General features: G+C 40.8%; 1 long non-coding RNA gene across 1 annotated transcript; it reads left to right on the top strand.

The window, feature by feature from the left end:
• Positions 1-13,459: 13,459 nt before the first annotated feature.
• Positions 13,460-23,551, top strand: LOC123993034. Its single transcript, XR_006831352.1, has 3 exons — positions 13,460-13,600; positions 13,883-13,963; positions 23,319-23,551. It is a non-coding gene; the product is annotated as an uncharacterized LOC123993034 (long non-coding RNA).
• Positions 23,552-24,099: the final 548 nt, after the last annotated feature.

Below are 24,099 nucleotides of genomic sequence, written 5' to 3' on the forward strand. Positions count from 1 at the left end.
TGTAAAAATGTCATAATTGTAAATATTATCCGCATTCACTTGTTTTCAAAATATTATTGTAGCTAGACTATTGTTTTATTATTAGGGTATTAGTATTATTATTATGGTATGATTATGATGATGATCATAATTATTATTGTTTTTGTGATGATTATTATCAGCCGACTGTATTATATTTTTTTTGTATGACCTTTTTCTCTTGTTTATTATTATTTTTTGAGCATATTCAGTAGGATATTATGAGCACAATAGGCTTTGTCATCTGTACCAATCAGTTTTTCTCATTGGAAATCAGACAGGTTTCATATCCGAGCATTTGAACTGGTGTGTTAAAACTGTTGATCTGAGCGATCACGTTTGATGTCGATGGTCCCGCTGAAAATAATGTGCAGCTCTGGCCTTGGCGCTCTTATCTCTTATCTCTTATCCTAAGAAGTAACTTTCTGCAAAATCGTTTTCAGCTTGATTTCAATGTACGGTTAGAGTATCATTCTTTAGTGAAAATGAATTTGGGCTGTAAGACACCAAACGGTTTTGAATTTAATGACTAAATTTATTCAAAATAATTGTTGTGTTCCAGTGTGCGCCTTGGCAATTAGTGACCTATTTCTAGCACTGAGCCTAATTAGATGCTTATGATATTTTAACAGTCATTATAAGCTTTATATGGAACGAGAATGAACCCTATGATTTATCTATAAAAAAAAGAAAAAGAAAGGACAGGGCCTTTGTTATTTAAAAATTCATGATAGTAAGGGTAGTAGGCGGTAACGAGCCTCCTGGGGCAACTGCCCCCCCCCCCCCCCTGAAGTTCACATAAAGAACACAAGATGTCACCAAATTATTTTCTCAACACTTTCCCTGTCTGTGACAAAATCCTTTGTGGTAAATGAATCGAAAAAAATATATACACATTTTAAAAAAGATGTAAATATATTCCAGTGAAGTTAGATCTATATATTTTAATACATATGTACAAGTAGGAAGGCCTTAAGATAAATAATCCACTTGTTTAGAGAGAAAAAAATATATATATTTTTTGTAAAGTAGTACAAGTTGGATGAGTGTGTTGGGGGCAACTCACCCCCGCTCCCCATGACTAGCCCAGTTAATGCTAGTTTATGCTAACTTGCTAGCTAGCAACTTCACTAGCAGTAAATGCTAGCTAGTTAGCATAAGCTGCTAGGAGTACTAGCTACTAACCTTACTACGAGATCATCTGAGGTAAAATACATGAAAAAATATAATGTAACTTGCATTTCAGTTGTAAATGTTTAAATTGGTGACCGATAGCTTTAAAGTTAATGCAACTTTAGAACCTTTAAACTATTTTACACAGCATTTTATGTCATATAGCTAGGTAGCTATCTACATTTTTAAGAGAGAGCTTTTCAATTGGTATCTCTCCCCCTGTTTTTAGCCACAGGTGGAGACTGGATTAGGTGTGAGCAGTGCAGGAGGTGGGCTCATGAGTTGTGCTCCAATGTGAGTGGGAATAGCTTTATTTAGGGGCCTCCTGAGTGGTGCAATGGTCTAAGGCATTGCAATACTGCAGGCTTCACCACCAACCGTGGTTCAAGTCCAGGCTGTATCACAACCAGACATGATTGAGAGTCCCATAGGGCGGTGCACAATTGGCCCAGCGTCGTCCGGCGGTTTGGCCGGGGTAGGCCGTCATTATAAATACGATTTTTTTCTTAACTGACTTGTCTAGTTAAATAAAGGTTAAATAAAAGTAAAAGATAAAAAATGTGTGACATACAGGTACATATATTAGAATCGTGCAATAGCAGAGCATAAGAGAGTTGCCACATCAATGGTACACTGAGTTAATTAGTTAAGTTAATGTTATATTCCAATGTTATTTAATTATATTATTTATATTCCATTCCAATATATTATTCTTTGTATTAATTAAAAACAGCTGTTGAAAACCTTTTGCTCCCGAATGTAATTTTAAAGACTGCTGGGATTTAAAATCTTGCATTATTCAAATCAAATTTAGTGCAATTGTACATAATGGATGGTATGGAAAAGGAAAAACAAAGAAAGGACAAATAAAATTAATTTGCAGGTGAGTTAGAAAGGGACTTTACATTAAGTCTCCTCATAGTGCAGATATTAATGGTGCAACACCATTTCCCCCCCATATTTGATTTAAATCGTTAAAATAAGACAACTAGACTTAGCTTTTAAGTATCACTTACTAACAAAGCTGTAAATAAAACGGATTAAATGGATTTTAACACACTTGTATGAAACACTATGCCGTAATCTTCCACCAGGGTAACTGGGTTTTTTAAGAAAAACGCCCCTTTTCTAAAAACAAGATTTCATGACATAATTAAAAGTGTAAACTGTAGCCATTTATTTCCCTTTATAGTTTATGCACCTAAGCATGACCTTCATCCACATACCATTTTTTTCCCAAATGTTTTTTTTTGTGTCATCAATTAGACATTGTTCTTAAGGGGGACTAGTTACCCCCTAGTACCCTATGTATAGGCCTAGTCATAAATCACCAATAAACTGGGTAGCCTATAATATGACAGCTATACATAGTTTACACGGCTGTCATTCAATTAATGTCAGATAATATTTTTATGAGTTCAAAGTTTAGAAACAAGTTGAAACAAATAGATGGAGGGAATGATTTTTTTCCGTTACTTACTTTTCTTGCACGGTATACTGCGGGTAGAGGGGGAGACATTGTTTAGAGGGCTCGATCAGACGCATGCTGGGCCACACGTGGGTTCAGTTCATTGTAGTATGTCAAAGCAAAAACGTTTCAGGATAGCTTGCAGAAGGAAAATGATAAACGCCCATTGATGAAATAGATCATAAAACAGGGGGGAAGTTAACAACAGAGTTTATTTGAGGAAGAATATACAGTATTTCGAAGTTATTTTCTGTGTGATACGACAGGAGAGGTGAATCCTGAGGCCTGTTGGCTAAGAGCTGCAACTAATGGTATTTGACTGCTGCTCTCGGGTTTGTTCTCCTAAATCCTAACCATTCATTTTCAAGTGGTTACCTTACACATTTCTTTCTGAGGAGTCAACTGTTCTGCTTTGAATGCGAAGGGAAGAGAAAGCCCGGGTGTGTCCTAAGTGATGGCGCAAAAGGTAAATCTCCATGAAATTATGCTCTATAGGCGCTTCCCAGGAAGATAGATGCATGCACTGTAAAAACAACAACAAAACAAACCAACAAATCTAGTTGTTTCAACTAATTATTATTAAGTTACTGGTTCCACCTCCTTTGTTTTTGTTCACTAAACTTTTCGCTCAAAGTGTTACCTGAAAAAACATGACCAACGTCATTGGCGCCTGGGGAGCAGTTGTTGAGGGTAACTGCCTTGCTGAAGGGCAGACTTTTCCACCTTGCCGGCTGGGGAATTCAAACCAGCAACCGTTTGTTACTTGCCCAATGCTCTTAACCCCTATGGCTACCTACCGCTCCACGAGGTTGTGAGTTCAAATCCCAGGTGAAGACATGTTTAATAGGCTACTAATTACTGTAAAAATAAACATGCACAATGTAGTCAACGTGTGTCAAATATGTTAGTTGAAAACGTTGTATATTAAAAGCAGTGTGTGTAACTAGTTCCTCAGGCCTTTTTTAAATGTAAAATGCCAAAATAATAATTTCTAGTTGAAAGAACATACGAGACAAATTGAGCAAACACATGATTTTAAATTTACAGATTTTTTTGCCTAGGTTTTCTTATGTTGCAGCTAAGTTTGGGATAACAACATTTTTTTACATTTAGGTCAAAAAGTTGAGTAAACAAAAAAAGGCTATGAAACCAGTTACTTAATAATAGTTGAAACAACTAGATTTTGTTTACAGTGTGGTAGCGTACTTCCATAACTAACAACAACATGAATTGTAATGATTTAAATATATTTGACAAATGATCTCACACTAGTAGGCTGACTGCCCACTATCCATCCCTCTGATCCAATAGTCCTGCATGTTACGCAAGCAGGGTCGATTGAGTTATTTTGGACTATTTATCCTATTTTCAGGTTAATAGCGTTGACAATGACAATAATAACATCATCAGAAACACTTCCACATTAACATTGATGAAGCCTACTCTCAGACCATTGAATCGTGTATTTATCAAGGCAAAGACAAACTGTAGCCAAACCCATATTAAGACACCTTAACACAGCACCCACCTTCACATAAGAAAAAAAACATCACTGGTATGTTCAAAGCATTTTATTCTTTAGCGATCCCTCAAATCCCCCTATTGTACAAATCAAGCAGATGGTTTGCAGGAAATATAGCTTAGCCCCAGTGACCGAAACTAATTTCTACTAGCTTTCCAAGCCAGCACGATTGTTTTCTCTTAACCAAATAGAGATACAACAGCTGGTCAGTCGCTGAATTAATCCAGTTTAAAGATTTAAACCCATTTTTAAAGATATTATATCCACATAAGGTGCACTCTCACCACCCACCCTCGTTGTCCCTAAACACAAGATGTGGCTGCATTGAAATGAGAATGATTCCGTCGTTAATACGGCCTCATGATTATTTGAACCGTTTAGCCTACTAGAATAACTGTTTTAAATTCAGGTTAATTAAGTAAAGTGATTTAACATTTTGAAAATATATATATTGCCTTCTTGCAACCTCTATTTGTTTAACCGAATGTATTGGATTTTCACTCTGCCAGTCTATTCAATATATTTAAGAGTAGCCAACTTAGTGAGCAGATGCCCATAATTTGCATTTAGACAAATGAAATTATTTTCCTTTAATCAAATAAATCCCTAATAAGGTGGGGTTTTGATCATGATTGCAAATTATGACAACATTCAGGGAAATTAAAAAACTATACTACCAAATCTGTTAAAAAGTAACGTGGGCTATTATTGGTTATATTATTAGAAGATAATCATCAAGTTTAAATTGTGTTTTTGCATAGTATTTATTTTACACGCTGCTTTGCTTTGGTCTTAACACCTTCGCTAAGCCGCCTTGCTTGCGCGGGCTCTCCCTCTTCAAGTCTGGCTCAGCATCTGTTTCTGACTAGGATCCGGCCACTGCGGAACATTGAAGGGATTAGGAATGGCCTAAAATACAGAGAAGCTCTGACCAGCATTACATCGATATTAACTTTGCATTTAAACATAACCCCCGTTTTCAAACGGAGAGAGGCACAAGTCCAACGGACAAAGCGTTTCAGTGTGTGTTGCTCTCGATGCACCTGTTCCCCAATTTCATTGGTAGCCAATCTGTCTATGATGGCTTTCCTCTCGAACCCCTACCAATGTCAGTTAGTCCATGCTATATCTGGTCATATATTCATAATTATGTTTTGCTTAGTTAACTATATATATTGTTTTTGTCATTTAGAAAACACTCTTATCCAGAGTGACTTACAATAGTGAGAGCATACAATTTCTTACTGGTCCCAATGGGAATCAAACCCACAACCATGGCATTGCAAGCACCTTGCTCTAACAATTGACACATGGGTTTCGTGGTAACACTTGGACTGCAGTTGAAGAAACTTTCAAAGTTCTTGACATTTTGCGGGTTGACTGACCTTCGTGTCTAAAAGTAATGATGGACTGTCATTTCTCTTTGCTTATTCAAGTCCATAATATGGACTTGGTATTTTACCAAAAAGGGCTATCTTCTGTATAGCCCCCCTACCATGTCACAACACAACTGATTGGCTCAAACGCATTAAGAAGGAAAGACATTCCACAAATTAACTTTTAATAACAAGGCACACCTGTTAATTGAAATGCGTTCCAGGTGACTACCTCATGAAGCTGGTTGAGAGAATGCCAAGAGTGTGCAAAGATGTCATCAAGGCAAAGGGTGGCTACTTTGAAGGATCTCAAATGTAAAATATATTTTGATTTGTTTTTTTGGTTACTACATTGATTCCATGTGTGTTATTTCACAGTTTCGATGTCTTCCCTATTATTCTACAATGTAGAAAATAATACAAATAAAGAAATATCCTTGAATCAGTAGGTGTGACCATACTTTTGACTGGTACTGTATATGGGAAACATTTGCCTCAATATTGTCTTTTTGTACCCTCCCTTAGCTCAACTAACCATTTTAATTCAAAACTTGGTTATTTTCTCTCATTAAGATAGATGGTGAAAAACATTGGACTTTTTGAAACCCCCATAGAATGCTCATTAGTCTTAAGTCAGTCATGGGAGCTCAGGGGACATATTTAATAAACATTCTAATATTTTTGGTCCTCATAGCATTACACTGCCTAGCTGGATCTTTAGGGATCCCTCTGCACCTGGCAGGTTGTTATGAAAAGTATTGTGAACGCCTCTGGTTAAAATGTGCTCCACAAAAAACCAAAGCGCTGCCGCAAAGACCAAAAAGGGGGGAATCTTAGTGGTTGTCAACACCAGTGTGAATGCAGGGCTGGTTGCTAACACCTCTTAGTCATGCTAACTGTGTAATTATTGTTATTGATCATTATAATGTCCAGGGCATCGTGTACCCGAAAAATCTGAGGGTGCACAAAGTACATGAGGCTGGGGGGTGGTGCGGAGGGCGGCTAGTCCCCCTGCCCCTGCCCAGAAGTTGTAGAATTTTGTATTTTTCAAACACCTGAAACAGCTTTATCCTGTTATCTAGAGCCATAATCAGTATGCTTAAATGTTATGTAAAATAATGTGTATATTTTTCTGCGTATCTAAGCATACCTCTTGATCTGTCTGTATCCTCCTGACTGGTGGTTCTTTTTTCAAATGAACTAAATATGCTTCTCTGTATCTCTGCTAAAATCTGGGTAAAGTCTTATTCAGTACATTAAGTTATGGCTTGCTTTTCTAAAGTCTTATTCAGTACATTAAGTTATGGCTTGCTTTTCTAAAGTCTTATTCAGTACATTAAGTTATGGCTTGCTTTTCTAAAGTCTTATTCAGTACATTAAGTTATGGCTTGCTTTTCTAAAGTCTTACCAACCTTGCCAGGAGGCATACCACCTAAGATACAGGAAACTGACAAATAATGGAAACACTTGAGTAAATGAGGGATACAAAGTATATTGAAAGCAGGTGCTTCCACACATGTGTGGTTCCTGACATAATTAAGCAATTAACATCCCCTCATGCTTAGGGTCATGTATAAACATGCAGGGCAGGCCATTATTTTGCCTACCATGGCTATGCCCCCATAGGATGACAATGTCCCCATCCAAGATTAGTCACTGAATGGTTTGATGAGCATGAAAACAATCTAAGCCATATGTCATGGCTGTCTCAGTCACCAGATCTCAACCCAATTGAACACTTATGGGAGATTCTGGAGAGGAGCCTGAGACAGCGTTTTCCACCACCATCAACAAAACACCAAATTCTGGAATTTATTATTGAAGAATGGTGTCGCATCCCTCCAATAGAGTTCCAGACACTTGTAGAATCTATGCAAAGGTGCATTGAAGCTGTTCTGGTTTGTGGTGGTCCAAAACCCTTGAAGAAAATGTATGTTAGTGTTTCCTTTATTTTGGCAGTTACCTGTAGTTAGACAAGCTAGCTACTCTAATTTGATTGATACCCTGAAATGGCTTCTTTGTAATTAGTTATTAGGTTGGGAGATCTGGGCTATAAGCCAACATCATAAAACTACTATGTGGCTAGTAATATTACACAGAAACAACAATATTATTATTATTATATATATTTTTAAACAGGACAAATCTGAGGGGGCACGTGCCCCTGTGCCCCATATGGGCATGGCGTCTCTGATAATGGGAACACATTGGGAAAACCTAATCAATAAGATGGCACACCGAAAGAGCCCCGAGTCCTTGGAGGGGAGAGTATTTTTTAAACCTGAGTACTTGTATGTGCTGACGGGGCTGCAGTGGGAGTTTGGGCACGTCGACACAATCTTTAGCTTTCTTTTAGGCCGGAGCTTGGAGAGCTGAGGAAAGCACCTTGTCGAAAGGGCTCTTTTGAGTTTGGCTGATGGGTTGAGTGTGGGGGCTCTGCAGCGGCAGCGAGGGCGCTTGTGTACCAAGGAGGAGCTGGGGTTGTTCTCTGGCAACTTGAATGGGGGGACGCTAGCGCCTGTTGGCTGGATGGTATTGATGTGGTTTAGCCGAGTAATCGGATTGAAAGTGAGCCATGTCGGTTCGCATTTCGCCAAGTGCATAATATGCGTGGCCGCGGCTTGGGGATTCTGTATTGAGACTTCGCCTTGCAATTCAGTTATAGAAAGCCAAAGACTCATTTAATTCAAATATAATTCGCATTTAACCGTTTACCGACTGATATATTTGCATAACAGCAAAGGCCGTTTGCCTTTTCTGTGTGTGAGTATGTCTTTTTCTGAAGGGTTCCCTGGCCTAGCCCCTGTTAAGTGTAAAGCGTAATTGGAAATGTATACTATTCATGTACTTTAGGAGGACCAGGGTTTCTCACAGGGATAATCAAAAGGGAGAGGGAAAATTCCAGACAATGACATTTCACTTTTCCCACTAAAGGAGCAGTAATGTCAGGCTAAGGCACTGTAATACGCCTGAAGTGCTGTGAATCTCACGTGATATCATTTCACCAACAATTGTTTGTTGTTGTTCTTTTTGTTGTTTTTACAGCTTATTTATTATTTTTCTTCTTTTTTTTAAAGGTAGGAGGCCTGCTTTTCTAAATATTATAATTTTTAATGAAGTTCATTGTTTGTTATTATACAAATGGACCAAGGAAATATGATCAATATTAAACAATATATGTTCTCAGGAATTAAGATTTCAGTTCTGGTTCTGGAGCACAGTGTTGTTTGACTAGTCTGTTTGTTTTTGAAAATAAGAGTAGGCCTATCGAAAGGCTAGGTTTACCTAAAGTCCCTGGGTCCATACATGTGAACATTATAAAAAGTTTACGTTTCAACTTTTTCTCTGTCTCAAAATGTGCATCAGCCAATTGAAATCGTCAACGTAGTTGCACGTGATAAAACGCTACGTGTTAGCTGTTCCCACCACATAACCTGGCACATTTAACTCTATATGCTAACCTGACCAGCTGGACATGATTATTTCCAGTAACAAATTCTGCATCAGCCAATTACAGATGTTGATGTAGGTGGACGTGGACGTGATTGAACACTTTTTCATGAAAACGTCTTTTAACAGAGAGGTCAAATGGCATGATCTGATAGTCAAAACGAACAAAAACGTGTGCAAAATATAAACTGGACAAAAATCTCAGTGGTTCTTGGTCATTTTCGCCGTTTGTGGTAAATTTGAATCCCAGGTGAGATGTAGTTTTTTCCTTTGAAATGTATACTTATATTTATTGTGTTACGTGTGGTGCGAAGGGATGTGCTGCCAAAACCTTGAAAAATTAAGATTAAGAGGAAGAACATTTTTACATGAACAGCATTTGATATGCATTATTCTAAATCATCCACTTGATCCCATATGTATTATTTGAAACAAGCATCGAGGACTAGCAGTGAAAAGGGGTTTGCTTAACAAAACATCTTCACACAAGCGGGGTGCTTAGCAACATTTAACGTGCCGTGCAGATTTCAAGTCAATAGTGGTACATTATTATTATTATTATTATTGGTACATGGCAGCTATTTGAATCCATAGGCACTAAATCTTTTTTTATGTACAGTAAACTTACATAGAGTGCAATTTACGGGGGAGACATGAGCTCCTCTTAAGGAAACAAAAGTCAAACTTAAGTGGGGGGGGGCTCTAAATATTGATAATTTGACCAAGATGCGTGCCGACAGCAAGAGCATCAATCTCACCGGAGAAAGCATCCAAGCGAGCGAAACAGTGGCCCTCTTTTTGGCCAGACAGCATCAGATACATGGGCTACACATACAGAAACAGGGGGGCGCTGTTTCGCTCGGATGCTTTCTCCGGTGAGATTGATGCTCTTGCTGGAGGCGCACGTTTCGGTCAAATGATCAATATTTAGAGAGGAGCTCATGTCACCCCTGTAATTTGCACTCTGTGTACATTTATCGTACATCAAAACAAAAACATGAAGAGCCACTTGTAAATTGAAGGACAATTATGAAAAAATAATTAATTCGTTTTTGTTCTTTTTTAAATTGTTCCTATTTTTGGGAGGCATGGCTTCCCTTGGCATCTGTGATTATAGTAGGCTCAATGACAGTCGCCGAATGTCACTTATAGTTTTTGTAACAGATGTCTCTTTCCATTCAGCAAATGAAGTGGATGAATGTGCGCTTCTGCAGGTAGCCTACTTTTTGAAGTGATTTGTTTGACAACCAGATGAATTTCATTCATCATTTTTACAGTTAAATGACGTATTTACTATTAGGCCCATAAAATAAATGTGTGCACGTGCACCCAATAGAGCCTCCCCTGAATGTCACGGTATAATTCACACTCTGAACTTAATTTCAAATGTTTGCATAAAAGCACATGGACGTGTGTGATAAGCAAAAATGTCATATTTTATCATATATGAGAACGTGCCTATTTAATTTGGTCTAACGTGCCTCCAGAGTTGTCTAACGTTAGTAGTTAGTAGCCTAGTCAAGGATGCATCATGCAACTTTGACACACAACAATTGTGACAAGAGGAACAAAAGTAAACCTTGATTTTGGAGGTATAAAATATATATGTCTCATGGCCAAGTTGACCTATTTTTTTTAAAATGCCATTGGTTGTAGGATACAAAGTCTAAGATCTTTGATTGTCTAATGCAGAATTTGTTATCGTAGGGCTAAGTGTGTGAACAGCTAACATGTGGCGTTTTATCACGCGCAACCACATCGACGATTTTCATTGGCTAGTGCGCATTGTGAGATGAGAGAAATAATAGACATAAGTATGGAAGCCCTCTCTTTTTTCCCCGTGGCAATTTGAACCCACATATCCCAAATCAGATCAGTAAAAGAGTGATATTGACACTATATTGCCCTCTGCCAAAATGATTCTCCCTCTGTGTCCATCACAAGAAAACCCCTTTGAACCTGCCCCCTCCCTCTCTAGGAGTAATCCAGGGCCCAGACTTTGATTTTGGCCCCCACCCCTCCTTCCTTTTTCACAAGCCCAAAAATGTACAGCAACTAAAAGGAAAGACCAAAAAAAATGGTGTTAATATCAGCATGTCAGACGCAAGATTAATCCTAATCTCCTTTTCTGTGTGGCAGGTCGCGGGGGTTGAAAGGCATGGGGGAGCAGAGGACGGGGACTGGCAGCCCTGGATCTCCTCCTCCAACGGGATAATGCTGCCAGCCGCTGTGCCTGCTGGCTGTGTGGATTCCACACGGCTGTGGGGAGCCCCTTCCCTACTACTCTGGGCTTTCACAGTACACTTCCTGAAGAGGTGGGTGATATTGCCCCCCCCCGCACCCCCGTCCTCACCCCCATATGGAGAACCTCTGATCCCATGCTGCTTGTGCTGGTATCCTTGTTCTCTGAATCAAAGGTATAATAACTTCTGATGTGGTTGCCCCACTGAATATCATTGTTGTCATGACACCATGCGAGGGTTGATCCATACAAAGTGAATGAGATGAGACATCATTTTCAGCATATGCTGTTCCTTTCTGTTCATTGATGATTCATTGAAATCACTGGAAACCTTCCTGGCTGCGGCTTTAAATATATTTCAAGTTGTCTTTTTTCCACCTGTTACCACACTCTTTTCCGAGACAGAAAATATTTGACAAACAGAGTAAGTACCAACTTTTATAGGACTATTCCATGCTTTGTTGATAGCCCAAATATGAATGTGTCTCTATCCATTCTTTATGTCGTTATAAAATAGTGGTGAATTTACCATCCTCGTCAAATGTTCTGTTTAGCCTCTATGACATAGAGCTCGCCAGCTTGTAGTCCTAACAAACGGAAATGAGTCACCTCTGGTTCGTTCAGCCATTCCTATGGGGGAATTGAATGGGGCTTTGTGATAAATGCCAAAAATAAGGTCCGAGGATAACACAGGCTTTAAGGAGACCTTATAAATTTTGGTGTATGAGATAATATCAGTCAGTTAACATGACCTTTATGAACTATTGTGATTACACAAATGCTTCAAAATTCATAGAACAAAAATGTATACGATCTCCTAAGTCTGTGTTTACCACAGACCTCATTTTCAACGTTCATCCCAGACTCTCCAAAAAGAAACACTCATTTCTCCATAGGCTTTGGCCTCCTTTAATACCTACAAAAAGACTCTGTTACTATTGCTCTCCATTGTGCATCCATCTGAGAGATAATGACAATAGCATTAAGAGTAATTGACAGAAGTAGAATACATACAATTCAAACAATGTGCAATGAGTACGGTTTCAAACTCGGAGAAATCCTGGCCCTTTCGATGAAAGGTTGGAGCGCTGCTATAGATTATACAAACAGTGGCCAGGGAGAGCACAATGCATGAGAAGGTGGAGGTATAAAGAGAATAAAGGAATCACCCCCAAAGGGACTTCTTTTGGCGTGGGACTTCATGAAGTGACCAGCCCCTGAAACCTCCAGTGGTTCTCCTGTCCACTGATGGTCAAGACTGCGGACAGAAAGGTCCCAAACATTTCTGCAGGACCTTTTGAACTCTGGGATGCCCTCTAAAGAGGGGCTTTCAGGGTCCTCTGTATTCAGTTCCCTGACGGACAGACACAGAGCAGGGTGCCTAAAATACTGCCTGGAGAAACCTGAAAAGGCAAGCCCTCTGCAATAGCCTAAGCCACCCACACCAAACACACTCCGCTATGAGTAAAACATCATTTAGTCTTTTCTCATATGTCTTGTATCTGTGTGAGTAAAAATGAATGTGGATAAAGTGAAGTAGAATAATATGCCACTGTGTCTATACGCTGAGGCATGCATTCCAAGAAGCTAGCAAGCTCTGTAAAAATACCCACAAGGTGAATTTATAGTCACTCTCTGTCAGAGTGAGTGAAACAGAGGCTTCTGAATCTGAGCTTTGTACAAAACCCATCCAAGAGTGAAGAGGCTGGACTGAGTACTTGGCCTGCCCAGCTGCCTTGAAGTGAATGGGTTTTCTTTCGGAGGCCATTGAATGCTCTCTGTCTCTCTGAATACAATGTAGGTGTTACTGCTCAGAGAGAAAATAACAAAAATAGTCACAAGAGCTGAGGTTTGTTCTTGAGGGCTGTTTTTTCATTCTTACTCAGTCATGAAATCATTCCTCCTTCAGATGAGGAGGGGTCCCCTTTACAAAGGTCCTGGGGGTCCCAATGGCCCTCCAGATATTTTTACGGGACCTTTTCTCAACTTGATACTACAGTTGATTCTGAATAAAACATGAATACTTCTGTGTATTTTTAAACAGGAGCCACACTCTGTATGCTGACCTTCAATGGACTGAAGTCATTTTCTGAAAGAGGGAGAAAAGGTGAGGAGTTTTAGGACACTACTTGCTTCCTCATATGCACATTTTTCTTGTCCATATCCAGGAAACGTTGCCTTTTTTTCTTTTAAAGTGAATCACTTTCGGACAAAAAAACAAGCCTCCTTTTTTCCCCCTTTGCCTTATAATTCTCTCGGAGTGTGACAAAGGGGAGTCTTTCAACAGTCTATAACGCTCGCTGGGCCAGAGAGAAATCTAAAGACTATTACGAGCAGAGAGAACACAAAAGGTTGGTGGGGGAAGCTGTTAAAAAGGAAGTCCCCATTCTTAGGGAGCTGAATGTGATGCAGAGATTGAAAGTTTCATTTTAGATTTTGCTGTATTCATGGAAGCATGGCTGTGAATGGAACCCACAGAGGGCCACAGTGGTTCCTTGGACTTTTATTCTCTGCCACATCTCAAGACACAGTTAGCTTAGCACTTCACACAGGGTGCAGCAGAAGAAATATGAGACTTGGCTATAGGATGATTTGCTTTTCCTCGATCTGTGTGTGTGTGTTTTCATTAACAGGGTTTATCAGATGGCCTGCCTTAAAGGGGTTGTCGCAGAGAGGCCAAGAAGTTGCTTTCCACTTCCTTTCCCACCCCAGAGGTACATTGATTCTGAATGAAAGGCTTGTTTGCGCTCTGCCGTGTCACCGTTAAACTGTCTCATGTGAAAACGCATTCAATATAGAAGGCAGAAAAACACTTGCCACTTATAGAGTATTTTTTTAAAACTAAAAATATACTTTTTTTTAAACAAAAGGACGATCTTTAAGAAGTATGAAATCGGTTCTTGGAATCCCACAGAATTGACAGTAAGCAAGATGACAAATGCTACAAAACAGAACAGGGAATTCAGTATTCAAACTGGTAATATACAAATAGGGTCCAGGCTAATACGATTCCCTTCACAATGTGAGTGGATAAATACATGCTTTTTCATTTCATTTTCACTTTGAAAACGTTATCACGTCCACCACAACATCATTCACCAGATTATAGTCACACGCTCAGCATGCTCTGCTTTCATTCAGGTTCCTACACCAGCTTTGTTTAATAATTTCACAAGGACTAAAGTCACACACACCCACACATACAAAGAGAAAGAAAGGCGATACGGAGGATATTCTCAAGCGGCGCTCATTCATCCCATATCGCCGCTCCTTTGAAAAGGGCTGGGGGAAATGAAAGCGTGCACTAAGCTATTCACCTCCCATTTGAAGGTCTTCGTTTGGTGAAATGTGCCGTATCTGTAACACTCGAGGAGGTCCAAAAGATTTCCCTCAGAGAAAGAGTGGGTGCTCATTTCAGTCAATGTCCTGGCGGTTCTGGTGTGTGCCCCCTCTTTGTGCCGGCCCAGCAGGAGGCCTGTTGTCCTGCCACATTCACGTGCCGATCCCAGTCATCCCACACACAGGGCCCTTCACCTGTTTGAAAGCCACCACCACACTGCAGACACAGCCAATCGCCTTTCGTTTCGCACCCGCTCGGTGTCTTTCAACGAACAGACTGTAATTTCATCCATTTTTCATGCCTATAATTGCCATGAATACTTTACATTTCCATGTCTAAACATCAACAAAAAAGGGATTTCATGGCCCCGACTTCAGCCAGGCAGATCCACACTGGCAGGGAGAGGAAAGAGAACATACAATCCAGAGTCTCTGTTACAGTCTGGATACAAATGTGGTTCTTTTTTTATGGCACGGAGAAGGTGAAATGACGGAGTAGAGCTCGATTTGAGCTGCAGAATTTAGCAGGCTGAAAAGCCTACAATTCTATTGTCTCTCTCATCACAGATGACCACAGTTGCATGAAATGAAAACACACGTTTTATAAATCTGGAAAATGTATTTTGAGCTGGTATATTCTCTGAAGACATTCAAGGGAGGAAAGACAAGTACACCTGTAAAATAGCACCGCAGGTATTATGCTTTCTCACTACACCATGAAGTTAGAATGGTGGACTAAAGTGTGAGATCAAATAAAAACACTGTGGTATTTGTGGTCAGTTGCCTGTTGCAGTGGACAGAGGTTTGGGGTGGAGGAGATTCTTCTGATCAGCTCAAAGGTAATTACTTTTACACAATGAAAGCTGCCTGCCTTTGTCCGCTGCTTTATACGAGGGAACATATTTAGGAATTAAGGGCCCAGTGCCTGGATGCAGGAAAGCCATTCCAAAATGTGTAGAAGGCGCCAGAGACAGACGGCATTACACTCTCCAAATGCTACGCGTTTGCATTTGAATGTGTCAACGATCCCCGTCCCTTAGTGGCTGCACCACTAAACATCTTTAATCCCTAAAATATTGTGAACCCCAATGAATGCCTCCCATCTAAGCATATGTGTAATTATTCTGTAATACTCCCCAAAAAGTGATTTATATCGTTTGCTCCGTGAATCCCCCCCCCCCCCCCCACATCTCCTTTGTGGTCCAAATAATTGTTTCTTTTTTTGTGGGGGGGGGGGGGGGGGGTTGAACAAAAAAGGAGAACAACAACAAAAAAGGCCTCATATGTACCGACAATTTACATACTGACATACTCTCTCATCTATCCACCACACGAAAGAAAAGAGAGCCTGATTTGTTTGAAGGGGCACGTTGCAGTCGTGAAAAGGAAAGTTAAAATGAGGATGAATTCGAAAAGCATAGTCTCAAAGAAAACGAATCCTCTGCCTGGGAATACTAGAGTGAGCGGCCAAGTAATGTATAAAGTCATCAGAAAGTGCGGACTCCAAGGCTTCTGGATCGTTCTCTTTGTGCCACTCCACAGTGGAACGGGGAAAGGATTCAGGGGACTCGAGCCATTCATTTTGGATGGATTGAGTCACATTTATTAACTGGAATAAAGAAGAGATCCGTCCTCCTTAAAATGGCAACTGCATATTTTACTACACTCATTAAATATCTACAGTATTTAGAAAGCGTGTTATTTGTTTATCAAGTGATTATAGTTCTACTTCCTCTAACCATATTCCACTTTGATCTAAGGTGCTTTGGAATATGGAGTTGTGTATGATCCACATAATAAAGTTTTTAAGTTACAGTTTTCTGTATAATAATAATAATAATATATGCCATTTAGCAGACGCTTTTATCCAAAGCGACTTAGTCATGTGTGCATACATTCTACGTATGGGTGGTCCCGGGGATCGAACCCACTACCCTGGCGTTACAAGCGCCATGCTCTACCTGTATCCCACATAAAATTAACATAACTGTCTTGTCTTATCCCCATCTACTGTGCATCATATTTATCTGAACTGACTGACTAGACCAAGTTCTATGAGAAGTTATGTAGCAATTAGTTCATTTTAAAAATGACAATATAGTGTAGCTCCATCCAGGCTGGGCAGGGTGAAAGCCAATGAGTGTCAGTTATCCATTAAGTTATTCGCCCTCACTTTGGGGCTTTTCTCTAGGCCCACTAAACCCTTATATATACATTGGTTTGCGACAATAAGTCTCTGTTAATTAGCATCAAGTGTTGCCATGCCGAGGATTTGAAGAAGCCACATTCAACTCCCTCTCGCTTTCTAATTTTGGAAATAATGAGCGGGGATGACATAGGCAGAGGAGTTTTAGTTTTAGTTTGAGCCCTCTCTCTGTCATTGTATCTAATGGGACTTTCTATTGGCGGTAGATAACAAGAGGGCCTTCAAGTGGGATTGGACCATTCCTCCTGCTTCTCTGGGTCTGGAAGAAAGGAGCAGGGAGAGATGGAGGGCGCTGGTAATTCTGGGCTTTAATTAAGACACTTCACTTCTTCTATGGAGCTTTTCACTCCCCTATAGTTCAGCTCCCGAGTGTGTTGAAAACAGTAAAAGCGCCGAAGGGTAGGGGGTTGAGAGAGAAAAACAGGGATTCATTAATGGCCAACTTTACGTTAAAGGCCATGTGCTTGCCGTTTTTGGGGGACTTCACATGGACATCTGGTGTGCAATGTTGTGTGTTTCAGCTCTGAGAGATTCATCGCTTGCTGACTACACTCAGAAAAAAGGTACCATCTAGCACCAAAAAGGGTTCTTCGGCTATCCCCAGAGGAGAACTCTTTGAAGAGCCCCTTTTGGTTCCAGGTAGAACCCTTTTTTTCCCTAGCCACCGTGCTTCTACACCTGCATTGCTTGCTGTTTGGGGTTTTAGGCTGGGTTTCTGTACAGCACTTTGAGATATCAGCTGATGTACGAAGGGCTATATAAATAAATTTGATTTGATTTTCACAGCCGCATAATATTTTTGGAACCCTTTTTTCTTAGTGTGTATAGTACAATAAACATATACATACACTAAACAGAAACAGGCATTTAAAAAAAAAACTGCGTTTTAGGTACAACCTTTCTTATCTAGTCAACTGTTGATGCAAATTGAGATTTAACTGAACTAAGTTATAGTACCCCAGAAGTTCTCCAAGGAAACACCTTTTTTCTTTTTACATCCCTGTAATGATTGATACAGACTTGGAAGAGTTTCAGTGTTGGATAGCCATATCCAGCTAGCTAACATAGCATCCTTCTCTGTTTGCGCCAGGTGTTTGAGTAGGCTAAACTAACTAGCTGCATTTGATGCTAGCTAAGTTCTGACACTTTGTAGAGGTCGAAAGGACACTTGAATGTACCCTGGATACCCCATAACACCACCACAATGTTTGAGTGAGGTTGATATGGTAGAAATTGTGTATTTATACTGAACAAGTGGCATTTAGGGATTGCAAATATGTAACAGCACTGGAATCATCTAATTTACAGACATATGCCACTTTGGAGAGGTTTAGGGACACTTGGAAATGTCCCAAGATACACTTACTAAAACATCTAGCCATTTCTAATGGTTAGGTCTATCAATCCCATTTTTTTCTGATATTGTTCACATGTTGTGGAAGCAATCTGATGTGTTTACAGCTTTGGGAAAGATTACTTTCAAAATACATATTTTGCGTGCGCTTGATCTTATGTATTCTGAACTATGTAACTCCTCTCTTCTGATCAATTCCTCATAATCTCTCAGATGTCTTTCCAAATATGGGTATATCTATTTAGGCGAGAATCTACATTAGGCCATTACATTTAAGAGGTTAAAAATATAAAACCTAGAAGTGTTTGAAAAAGTATAAAATACAGAAGCACTGTATCGCCACTCAAAGTTTTTCTTTCCTACCTTACATATATGCTCCTAGAACCCTTCTCTATGTGCAGCAACCCATTTCTATGTGTTTGCTTCCCCCCCCCCCCGGAGTGCCCTCCGTGCAAGAGGCAGGAAAACAAATTGTGACGTGCCACCAAGCACTGTCCCCGTGTGTCAACACTTATCACGGCTCAAGATAAGACCAAGATGCAGACATAGGAAGCAGATAGTGCGAGTCTCAGAGTTTATTCAAGTACAAGGGGCAGGCAAAATGTCGTCATCCAAATCAGAGTCAGGCAGGTACAGAACGGCAGGCAGGATCAGGCTCAGGACTGGCAGAAAGGTCAGAACTGGGACGACTAGAGCAAACAGGAGTATGGAAAGGCTTGATGAGACAAGATGAACTGGCAACAGACAAACAGAAAATGCAGGTATAAATACACAGGGGATAATGGGGAAGATGGGAGACACCTGGTGGGGGGTGGAGACAAGCACAAAGACAGGTGAAACAGATCAGGGTGTGACAACACTGCACTTTTCAACAACAAAAAAGTCTGTTGTATCCAGGCATCATGCCAAGCACACAGAGCAAAAATACAATGAAAGGGCGACTCGCTCCATCGCCACCACAGGACGCTCCGGCACCACTGGTGAGCGAGAATCTACCGACCTGTGGGGTACTCGCCACAAGAGCAGGGAAATGGCGCGCATGCACAGTCCAGCCCTGAGTCTGGTCCATGGTTACGAAGGGCTACAGACTGCAGTTTGCGCTGAGACCACCCGTTTTTCGATCCCGTTTTTAAGAGGTACGTGACACGGCTTCCCTTGTAACCCACCTCTCCGAGCTAGGGTTCAAGATCAAATCAGATAAAGGGCTGTTTGTTGAGAGAATAGAATACCTCTCTTCTTATCAGGCAACCCTCTCGGAAGACCGCATGTTCAACAGGGTGTGATCAACACGTCATTCCGGAGATGTTCAGATTTCAGGGTTGGGTACTCAGGTGTGTGTGCCACGTGTGTTGTGTGTGTCAGTCACCAGATCTCAGACCAACTGAACACTTATGGGGGATTCTGGAGAGGTGCCTGAGACAGCATTGTCCACCACCATCAACAAAATACCAAATTAAAGGAATTTCTTGTAGAAGAATGGTGACGCATTCCTCCAATACACACGAGTTTCAGATCACTTGTAGAATCTATACCAAGACACATTGAAGCTGGTCTGGAGGCTTGTGGTGGCCCAACACCCTATTAAGACACTATGTTGGTGTTTCCTTTATTTTGGCAGTTACCTGTATTTCACCGCATTCCCCTACTAGCATAAGTGTGAGGAAGTTTGGTATGTTCGAGATTGAACAGAGGGCGGCCGAGTGGCTCCTTGTAATGAGGGGAGGGGCTCACCTCATTCACCACTCAACCTGTCTGTATCCAACAGACGTGTGTGATAGGTTCTTTCAAGCTTCTGAGATTCTGGTGAATCCCACATGTGAGATATCTCACTCCTAATTTCAGAGAACCTGGGTTCCGCAAGTAACCTTGAGTATTTTTCCCCCCACATCCTGCTTTGATGTCAGCTTTCTCGGGTTCCCTTAAAGTCAATGGACACATGGGGTCAAGGCCAATAACAAAGGTTATGAAAATCTTCTCTTTCTCAAGTTTCTTTGAGAAATACTATAAGCGCCCATATTGCTGCTGAATGAGTCAGCAGTAATAATGCAGATTAAAGCAGTAGCTTCAAAGTCCTCTGGATGCCCTCTGATCTGTTGAGCTTGGCAACAGCTCGTCAGCTCAGGGATTCGATCCAGCTGGCCCAACGCTCTAACCACTAGGCTACCTGCATAGCAGGTATTAATAGCAGTGTTTATAATGCTGCATTCTAAGCATAGCAGGTATTGATATGGAGTGCCCATGTTACCTCATCAGCAAAGCAGCTATTTATATGGTAGTTGTTCATGTTACCTCATCAGTATAGCGTCATGTCTCTCCTCGTCTTTACCATTAGCAAGCGTAGGGAATGTCATTCACCTATTAACTTCAGCCAATGAATGGCACACTAAGGCAATTCCACCACGCTTGCTGATTAACCTATGGGATCACTCGTGTAATAATCACTTCCCTTTCTGTCAATCAATGGGCATACGTCAAGGGGAGTACTTATGTTAACTCCCCCCTTGACTCTCACTTGATGTTTTGCACCAACCTTCTACCTCCCCACCACCCCCAGCATTATAACCTATAGGCCCGTCATCAGAATCCCCATTCTCAAAGCAGGGGGGGGGGGGGTTGATGCCAGCTACCCAGTATAGCGCAACCTGTCATCAACATCTGGCTCGGATGAGCATTCCTCAGAGACGAGGCTTACCACAAACTATTCAATAATATTCCATATTGTATTCCGTCTGTCATTCAGTGAAGTCTGAACTCGACTGAAGTGAGGTTCTTAGTGAGGCTCACTGTCCTCTTCATTTTACTCCATCTGAAAGACCCGTCTATACGTATTGGAGAGAACGAGAGGAGACTGGACGGATGCCTATCAAGAAACACCCGGTCCAAATGATGGACAGATTAGCAAGAACAGATGGAAGGGTCACAGTCGAACAACTCTACACGGAACACATAAATACAATGTTTAAGTGGAGTTCATTGTCCCTGACAGACACTGTCAATCAAAGTGGGTGCTCCTCGCTCCACTGCTATCACGAGCAGGTCCTTCTTTAACCCACCCCTTGGCCCAGGGAAAAAGAGCATTGTTAGTGTGCTGAAATCTTCCTGGTGGCTATCAGCATTCTTCTTTGTGACTTTTAACTCTCCAAGGGAGCCAACAGGCTGCATGAGTGAGGTCACACTAAGAATGTGCGACTATGTCATAGGTCTTAGAGTCTGTGCAGCTAAGTCAAGACTGAAAGGGGATCAAGCTCATGCTGCATTTAATACACTGCCCCATGTTGGGACACTGACAATGCTGCCATCTCCCCCAGTGATGTCATCTGAGACCCTGCTCGGCTGTGAAGATTCTAGGGCTGCTGGTTCCTGCTGTAGAGTCAACCCCCTTCGTCATTTTTCTATTTACCAAAGCGTTTGTTTTATCAGTGACCATACATACATACATACCTTGTCACGATCGTCGTTGGAAGCATACCTAACTGTTTGTTTTATCAGTGACATACATACACACCTTGTCACGATCGTCGTTGGAAGCATACCTAACCTTTTGTTTTATCAGTGACCATACATACATACCTTGTCACTATCGCCGTGGGAAGCATACCAAAGCGCAGCGTGATCTGGGTTCCACATATTTATTGAAGTGAAACTTTGAACAAGAAAAAATAAAGAAACAACGAAACGTGATGTCAATGAAGTGCTCAATGGCAACAACACAAAAACAAGATCCCACAAAACAGTGGGGAAATGGCTGCCTAAATATGATCCCAAATAAGAGACAACGATAAACAGCTGCCTCTGATTGGGAACCATACCAGGCCAACATAGAAATCAACAACCTAGTCAAGTCTTTTTATTTTATTTTTATACTTAGTTTTTATTGTAGGAACACAAAGGAAGTACAAACAAAGTCAAATAAAAGAACAACAACAAAAAGATCTGGCATTTACAGTGCACTTCATACCTTCATCATCATACCATCATATTAGTTACATTGACATCTTTGTATTAGACCTTTTCCAAGATGAAACCCATTTTCCCCAGTATTCTTGACCCCTCTCCTGTTGACTTCTTAAAGCAAAGGTCATACGCTCCATGTGGTGTATTTCTTCTACAATGTCGATCCATTGTGTCACTGTGGGAGGGTGTTTTTGTAGCCATTTCCTAGTTGTAGCCTTTTTACTGGCTGCCAGTAGGACCTTCAAGAGGTACTTTTCTCTATTGTGTAAGTCATCAGGTCACCCATGTACAAAGAAATTAATGTTTGTTCTGTGTCAAATCCCATTATTTTTCCAATGTTAGATCTTATTTCTCCCCAGTAAGTTTCGATTGCGGGGCAAGTCCAAAAGATATGAGAGTGGTCCGCCCTCAATAGACCGCGACCGCATTCTCTCCAACAAAGGTGTAGTGAGCCAGTCTGTTTTGAATTCAGTTTAGGCGTTATGAAGAAACGTATAACATTCTTCCAACAGAATTCTCTCCATGACCTTGAGTTGGTGGAGCTTTGTTGAGTCTCTAATATGTTCAACCATGTGTCATCAGTTATTTCAATGTTAAGTTCCTCCTCCCATTTCTTTTTAATATAGTTTGTAGAATGTTTCTTTGAGGATTGAATACCCAAGTAGAGATTTGTATGCGTTAGTGAATACTTGGATTAATTTTGGAGGTGCTCGAGGGTCACTTATCTACCTTAAGAAATAATGTCGAACTTGTAGGTATCTGTAAAAATCTTGTTTATCCAAGCCATGTTTTTTACTTTGGTCCTGGAAGTTGTCTAGGTTCCCATTCCTTATAATTGTACTGAATGGTGTGATGCCTTTCTGCGTCCATTGTTTAAACCTGCTGTCCTGAGTTGCAGGGATGAAGCTGGGGTCGTATGCGGGCCAACTCAGCAGTTTGATCTCTCTGTCTAAATAATTTTGCTTAACTACCCTAAACGATGTCTTCAGAGAGAAATTAATCCACTGATGTTGTCTATTGTATATTTACTTTACCATGTCCTTATTTCCCAAAACTGACTGTATGAGTATCTCTGTAAAAGTAGTCTCGGTAGTCTTTCCATTTGGATTCGTATTCTGAATTGCACCAACACACCAGAGGTCTCAAATGGTCTGACACATAATAATCTTGTAGGTTTGCTTGGTAAGGCCTAATTCTTGGTCTCTTACTGTTCCAGATCAACCTTGATGTCCGTTTATCCCATTCTCTCAACTGTTTAGGTGGGATTTCTATGTGCAGTGATTGGAACAAATACAGTAACCTTGGCAGGATGTTCATTTTGATTGTTTCAAATCTACTACTAAGATCTACCGGACCTCTGGCATTCTCTATGGGGGTGCCACAGGGTTCAATTCTTGGACCGACTCTCTTCTCTGTATACATCAATGAGGTCACTCTTGCTGCTGGTGAGTCCCTGATCCACCTCTACGCAGACGACACCATTCTGTATACTTCCGGCCCTTCTTTGGACACTGTGTTAACAACCCTCCAGGCAAGCTTCAATGCCATACAACTCTCCTTCTGTGGCCTCCAATTGCTCTTAAATACAAGTAAAACTAAATGCATGCTCTTCAACCGATCGCTACCTGCACCTACCCGCCTGTCCAACATCACTACTCTGGACGGCTCTGACTTAGAATACGTGGACAACTACAAATACTTAGGTGTCTGGTTAGACTGTAAACTCTCCTTCCAGACCCATATCAAACATCTCCAATCCAAAGTTAAATCTAGAATTGGCTTCCTATTTCGCAACAAAGCATCCTTCACTCATGCTGCCAAACATATCCTTGTAAAACTGACCATCCTACCAATCCTCGACTTTGGCGATGTCATTTACAAAATAGCCTCCAATACCCTACACAACAAATTGGATGCAGTCTATCACAGTGCAATCCGTTTTGTCACCAAAGCCCCATATACTACCCACCATTGCGACCTGTACGCTCTCGTTGGCT

The sequence above is a fragment of the Oncorhynchus gorbuscha genome, linkage group LG02 (assembly GCF_021184085.1).
Source record: "Oncorhynchus gorbuscha isolate QuinsamMale2020 ecotype Even-year linkage group LG02, OgorEven_v1.0, whole genome shotgun sequence".
Taxonomy (NCBI): domain Eukaryota; kingdom Metazoa; phylum Chordata; class Actinopteri; order Salmoniformes; family Salmonidae; genus Oncorhynchus; species Oncorhynchus gorbuscha.